The sequence below is a fragment of the Gavialis gangeticus genome, unplaced genomic scaffold (genome assembly GCF_001723915.1).
Source record: "Gavialis gangeticus isolate Ggan-Ray unplaced genomic scaffold, GavGan_comp1, whole genome shotgun sequence".
NCBI classification, from domain to species: Eukaryota; Metazoa; Chordata; order Crocodylia; family Gavialidae; genus Gavialis; species Gavialis gangeticus.
Window position 1 is genome coordinate 156,471,277 of NW_017729022.1, and position 7,644 is coordinate 156,478,920.

A 7,644-nucleotide genomic window follows, 5' to 3' on the forward strand; every position below is an offset into this window, starting at 1 on the left:
AGGGGGAGATACAGCTCCATATAGAAACACAAGTAACACAAGCAACACATTGATAGAATTACAAAGACCCTAGAAACATACCCCTAATAAATGAGCATACCCCAAAGTGACGGGCAAATCTGGTAACACCCCTGCCAGTCCATGCCAACTCCCAGGAGTCCCTGCTGCTGCCAGAGCTGGGTCCTTCAGCTCCAGGCCTCTCTACCTCTCTGTGGGACTGACACAGGGGAGAAGAGGGAGAGAAGATTGGAGCTGAAGTGTCAGATTCCTTGTGGTTGGGCCAGGGCCTCCCCCCACCCATGTCCAACCTTACCTCCCCACCCCATGCCCTTCTTTACCCCTCTCTGCCCCCCTCTCCATTCTATCTCCCATCCCTGTGAGGGGTGGAGGAGAGGGGATGGAAGAGAGGCACCACACATCACTGAAGCTTGCTTTAGCACCTCCTATTTGGTGCTAAATGAGACTGCAATGTTCTAAGCTGTTCCAAATGGGAATGGCAAAAAAGCATTGACTGAAATGTTTCCTTTATGAAACATTTCCAAGTGCATTTCACTCTGAAACATTTCAATTGTTACTTCTGTCCACATGACCCTGTTACACGTGTATACCCTGTTTCTTCATGTATACTATGATAATACCTGTTAATGCAATGACCAATGGCTACTTGGTATTGGAAGTTAAAATCAATGACAGCCCATTAACAAAATTAATTGAAAAGGAAAAAAAATAGTTATTTTGATATAGGTACTAAAGAGTGGTAATATTTTTGGTTTTGTACCATACACTAGGTATTTCACACACTTAAACTTCGCATTCTACCATTTGTTTTTTATCCCACCCCCAGTGCTCCTTCCTGCCCGTGGCAGGGGGTCAGACTAGATGATCTATCTAGGTCCCTTCCGACTCATTGATTCTATGATTCTAGTTTTTAATTGCTATGGAAGCTGAAATATAAGCCATTACTGACTACATGTTGCAAGAAGCCTGAGTATATAAATCAAATAAAAGGCAAGAGTGAAAAACAAGGATAATGAAGAAGCATCTAACAGTCTGCAAAGACTGTTTATTAAAGTATTTGGTATTGTATAACCTGTCACCCCAAAATATTGAGATTCTGTAGCTGGGGGAGATGCATATGAGAGACAAACAAGGCTGTGTGTTTGGCAGAGGGCAGCCTCAACTTATCAGAGGAAGTGATGACATGTATTATCAATTTAACAAAATGGCAATATTTTCACCAGAGAAATAAAGCTGAAATTTAAACTAAACAAGCAAGACAAAAAAGTCCTCACTTGAAAGACAAGCATGAAGCATTCAAAAACTCAGACATCTTACATGACATCTCGGCAAATCTCCACCCTCTAATCAAGTCAATTTCAGAAAAGCAGTTTGTTTGAAAATGATAAATCTTAACAAGCTCTTTGAAATTAAGACAATAGGTTGGTACTTCCTGTTGCTTTCCCAGCATATCAGTAGGTTCTTCAGAACTTAAGGAACAAAACCGTAGCCTCTGCTGAGAACTACACCCTGAAACATGGTTCTACAGTGAGGTTCTGCAGTGATCCAGCCATGTGGCTCTCAACCATTAGCACACGCTCATTTAATGGTCCAATTAAATCGGATCCCCAGTCCCAACAATCACAGTTCCTGCCATGCTACAGGTGCATGGCAGGAGGCAAGATTTTTCAAATAGAAGATCAGATCCCAATCACACTATTACTACTTGCCTGAAGCTCAGGATCATAATCCCAGGGACTTCCTTCACCAACAAGTTGGACTAGAGCCAACAATTAGCTGATTGTCAAAATGTTGTATCTGGCAGCTCTGCCTAGGCTGCTGGGCATGGAAGATCAAAGGCTCACAGTGGAGGAGGGGAGCCAAAAGGCTTTGAACCATTGGGACCTTTAAACCCTGCACCCAGAAGACTGGCCAGGATTGTCAGGCACGGAGTTTAATATGCCCAGTAGGGGAAATCCTTCAGTTCCCCCTGCCGAGACCTTCTAATTAACTGCATCCAGCAGCCCAGCAAGACTACCTGGCCATGGGACTTAAAGTCCCCAGAGATGGAAGCCCTTTGTCTCCTTCCCCAGCCTCAGGCTCAGACTGACAATCATCTGATTCTTGGTCTCAGGGTTGTTCTACACCTTGCTGCAGTCTGGCCCCTAGGACCCAGCCATATGTTAAATTTAAGGAGCCATATAAAACAGCCTTAAAACCTTCTACATTATATGTGGAACCTTTTTATGTCTCATTTCTAATTTTATGGTGCCTTAAATTAATACATTATGACATAAATATAACATGTAAATGGGGCCTTAGTTCCAGCCAAGAGCCTAAGACAGTTCCCAGATATGGTGGTTTATGTATTCATGTTTATAAACTACTAGTGAAGGTTATTACTTCACTTTTAACTGCACTGAGTAACTGGCCATGAAATCATGCACAGACATCAGGTGAGTTTCATATGTGGCCGCAATTTCTATAGATAGAAGTCTCTAAATGTGTATTTTCCATCTTTTCTAATCTTAAAATTAATTGTATTTTCATTTTATTTTTCCATTATAATAATAACACCAATAAAAAGAATGATAATAACTACAACAGGAGGAACAACCACAGCAATAATAATAATTTTGACTGGGTTAAGCAGAACTAACATACTCACTTTAAACTGTTGACATTTGAGTATTTGGTAAAATTTTAACATCACCTAAACCCTAACTAATCTGAGTAAGATTTTCAGGGCAGAATTTGACATGAAAATCCCTAATCTCTGAACATAAAGAGAACACTAAAAATGCATTTCTGCTCTACATTGTGAGTGGAACATCTTTGTGGCTGGTTTGCCATTGTATGACACCATAAACTGTGACACCAAGGAATCCTACTCTTCATCCCTAGCAAACAGGTAAAATAAACTGCTGCATGTGACTTTATTACTGTTGGTAATTATAAAAAAAGAAAAGAAAGTTGTTTGCTTTCTTAGACTATTTGAGGCATCATCAGGAATAATTTCCAAATTCATTTTTGTTTTTTCTAGAAATGCACAAACTTTGACTCCAGCACGTTAACAAAGACACTATACAAAAAGGGCACATCCCCATGAGCAGGAACATGCGTTTCCCTGGGGACAAATAGCAGTGGCACAATGTGCCCACTGCTACCTGTCCCTGGAGAATGCCCATGCCACGCATGCTTTGGCACACGTCACATTGCCCCAGGTGGGGTAGGGGAGGCTGGGGCTAGCAACTGTGCTGGCCCCAGCAGTCTTACCTGGGAGCCTGGGGGTCTCTGGGAGCTGCAGTCATGGTGATCCTGCAGCAGGGAGCCTGGCCAGTAGCCAGAGTGTGGCTCTGATTTTGGGTGGCACAGACTGCCACGTGTGCCGCCCCATTTATTTTAGGCGAGGGATCTCCCAGGGTCACCCCCCCACCACCACCCCACGCTGCAAATTATCAGTGCACAGAATGCCTGAATGTGCAGCGTGTAGTGCCACATACCGCACATCCGCACTCATCTGGACATGCCCAAGAAGTCCTGCTCCTTTAAAGTAAATTGGCTTTGCAACAACAGTGACAAATTAAGTCATGGGCTGTCCTATGTACAGACAGCCCATGAGTATGTGACTAGAACTGAGACACCAGCTAAGGTAGGAAAGAAAAAAAGTTGCCTTTGATTAAAAAAAAGGGGTTAACTAAAAAGTAATTTAAAGTGTTGCATAAGTTTAATACACTTATTGGCTTTAGGAAAATGCGTTATGTTTTCTTAGTAATTCTTAAAACTGGAGCAAATTTACAACTGGAGTTGCTGTGTTATTAGCAACATTCCAGCCTCAGTCTGCCTTGCTCTCAGCACCCTCCCTTCCTCTCCATGTTCTGCAAAGCTTTTCCTTTCCCTGCTTCCCCCCATTCCTTGCCTCCTCTGCCTGCTGCCACTACTGTTCCCACTGACCTACACTGACTGAACAGAAGCAACTCTGGAGCTCCCCCATCTGCAGATCAACCAGGGGCAGCAGTGGGCGCAGGAGGGGAGGTGCCATTGAGTATGGAGGGCAAGGAAGGGAGAGGGCAATTATCTGTTTTGGGGATTTAAAAAAGTCCCTGGCTGCTGCACCCAAAGCATGGTCCAAATGGGTGATGTGACCACACCACTATACTCTCTCTGGAGTTCCCCCTGACTCATATCAGAATGGTTAAAAATTGTATCAGGAGTATTGTAGCAGAGATGTTTAATGCAAGTAATAGGATAATATTTTTATGTAAGATCCTTTAACAGGTTATTGGAAGGACTTCTATGCAATGAAGAAAAAGAGAATCTGTTTCATATTCTTTCCCAATATGAGTTATGGAAACTTCAACTACTGAAAAAAATCTTGGAAAACTGTTACAAGAATATATCTCAGGTGTTTGTAATGTTGTACAGTGAATGGTTTTCTCTATTACTCGTCAAATGTCATAGAAATCTTGCAATGATATTAACAGGAAAAGATCTTCCCCTTCACTTTGTAAGGGGCAGATCTTAATTTCATAATCATGACTTGTAACAACCTCCACTAGCAAAACCACAAAAGGCATGACAACACACATGAACAAAATGTGGTGTCACAGCAGTTTCCCATGGAATATTTGACTCAATTAGCCAACATCAGCCTGGGCTGAGCATTACCCAATTACACAGCTTGCAGTAGTTTTTGAAGGTACTGCATGTCTTTTGGCAAGTAGTGAAATAGGGCTTAGTCAGCAGAAGAAATAATCCAGTCCAAATGATAACACAATCATTCAGGATAGTACTGGAAGTATGAACTCCAAGACTGGATTTAACAACATATGAAAACCCCAAATAATCTGTTACTAACAGCTGAAGTTATATGTCTCTAGAACATTAATTCCTCAATGGAATATTTCCGTTAGTTCCTCCAGTGGAAAGGAGCTATTTTAGGAATCCATTAGATTTTGGCTCTCTGCAATTGGCCCTAGAGTTTATCATTATATACTGGTCTGAGAAATGATTTATTTCACCAACTACAAAACAAAGCAGAGTATTGTAGCATACCATTTCCATTTTATTCAGATTGATTCACTTGTAGAAGTAATAGTAATAGAAGGTAAATCACATATTTGCTGGAACAAATCATCACTATATGCATCCAGAAATGCCATCATCCAGCAGGGTTCCCTGTCTTCTAACATCCAATGACTACAAGGTTCACACTTGCACCATAAAATAATATTTACAATTAATATCACATCAGACCATTACAAAAATATAATTTCAAAATTCTAACTTAACATACAGCATTTGCTACCTGCCAGTTTGTTACCTTTGTTCTATAACAGAAGTACTTGTTTTGCCTGTATATTGATGGCACATTGGTTCAACAAACCACAGGACAATATTCTAAGCCCTTACCACACTGTAGAATGCAATTCAAGTCTTGCCACTGCTGGTATTTGATTCAGAAAACAGAGAGAATGCCTTAAAAGTCCAGAAATGTATGTGTTTAAAGAAAGCATCATGAAATCACAATGTTATTTATCTTTCTTAATCGGTAGGTATATTAACATTTTGAATAGAGAATGTTCAAATGCATAAGAATAATTCTCCTGTTCCAATAGATATAATACAAATCTGAAAAACAGATTTATGAAAAACAGTTTTACAAAAGCTATTACATTTTGTCTTAGAAAACAACCACCAATCTGAAATTATCTACTACAATATTTGGGAATTATCTTTACTTGTTTACTAGGAAGCAACTTAAATAAACATGGGTTTGCAACATCTCATCACTATCCTCATACTTGCAATGCCTATTCATCACAGGAAAAAACTATGCTACTTTAGTAAAACTCTTTATGCATAAGTATATCAATGCTTATGAACAGCGGAAAACCTGGCTGCACAGTTCAAAAGTCCTTAAATTAAAGAGTCTAAATTCAAGTATATTACACATGGTTCCAGTAACTCTTGTTCACTGCTAAAATTAAATTTCCATCACTAAAATGCTTTAATTTTTAAGAGCAGCTATCCCTGATGGGAAAATATTAAAAACTGTTTTATTTGTATATATATTCTGAGCAGTCTGGTGGTAAAGTTGGTCATTTGGTTACTGTTACTAGATTCATATACATGACAATGGAATCTTTACTTCTATTGCTTATTTTCCACCTGAAATAGCAATGCTGCCTGTAACACTGGGGTTAGAGACACGTGGGTGGGGAGTGGGAATCAGTGACTGGAGCAAATTAATGCCGATAGAAAAAGATAATGTAAATTGTTTGTGGTTAGAAAAATAACTGAAGACAAATATAAAAAAAGAAGAGATATAATTGCAAAACTGACTCCCAGGGGCATGTTGCCAAAGTTTTCTATCGTAGATATGAGAGCTTATTTTAGAAATGACACTCAGGAGCAACTCAAGGTTGCATACTGGAGCTTTGTTTTCTGAGTACAAATTGTGGGCACTGATCATTGTAAACAGGCAGCAACATCAGATATTCACCCTACATCAACAAAAACAAATTAATATAGAGAAGCTGGATGCAGGGGTCAGAGCTTTTCTTTCCTTCGTTAGCCTAAAATGTAAGTTATAACTTCTAAAGGGAGACACTGGAAAGATGCTGAAATACAGAAGTGTAACTAGGGCTGGACAACTGGGGCATGAGCCCCAGGCAGTCACTATGGGTGGAGGTGCCAGAAGGGTGAGCGGAAGCTGGGCTCAACATGGGCTTACCCAAGGGCTGGAAGAGCTCCAGCTGCACAAATGGAGGCAAGATTTTTGTTGTTAGCCTCATTCCCCCTTTCCCTGCTGAACAGCCAATAACTACTGGACTAACCCTTCCAGAGCTGCCACCTGCCCCAACACCCTGTGGCAGGAGCCTCCAGTTCCTGGGCAAGCCTATGCCATGGCAGGTAAGATTCTGTCTGTGTCCCCATCCTGTTCATCTGCACTCAGTGCAAACTCCTCCCTGTCCCACCCCTGACCAGGGCACAGAAATAGCTAGCTATGCCTCTGCTGAAATACACTTTTATATGTCATGTTTCAGATAAAGTTGAAATAGTTTCAGCTTGTTAGCTCTTTACAGCAGGGGCAGGCTTTTAATGTGTTTGTACAGAGCTGTACACAATAGTGTCTCTGCCACTACAACAGGAAGTGCTTTGAGAAGTCTATCAAATAAATAAAATTTTAAGCCCACTGTAGGCTAAGGCCATGTGTAGATGAAATGAGGGACATGTGTACACTACACTTTAAAGTGGGCTAAATGCTTTTGCACCTCAGCAGCATATTGCACATTAATTACAGCTGCTGTAGGAAATTCGGCAGCATAACTCACCTTAAATGACCTGGGGAACAGCAAACTAAAACTTCTCCAAGGAGTTTTAGTTTGCTGCCCCTACTGCCACGGAGTGAAGCACCAGGCTCCATGCAGCTCCGTGACTCTGCAGGAAACCCTGCAGGCAGCCTGGCAGCATCCTGGGAAGGCAGGCTTTGCACAAGAAAAGCAGTGAGACTGATATTCCCCATTCCTCCCCACTCCTGCCTGGATCCTGCCTGCCTGAGGTGTGCAGAGGCCTGGTACTTCCCTCCACAGCTGCGGTGCCTCCTGGGACCGGCCAATTTGGGTGCGTGCAGGTGGATGCTGC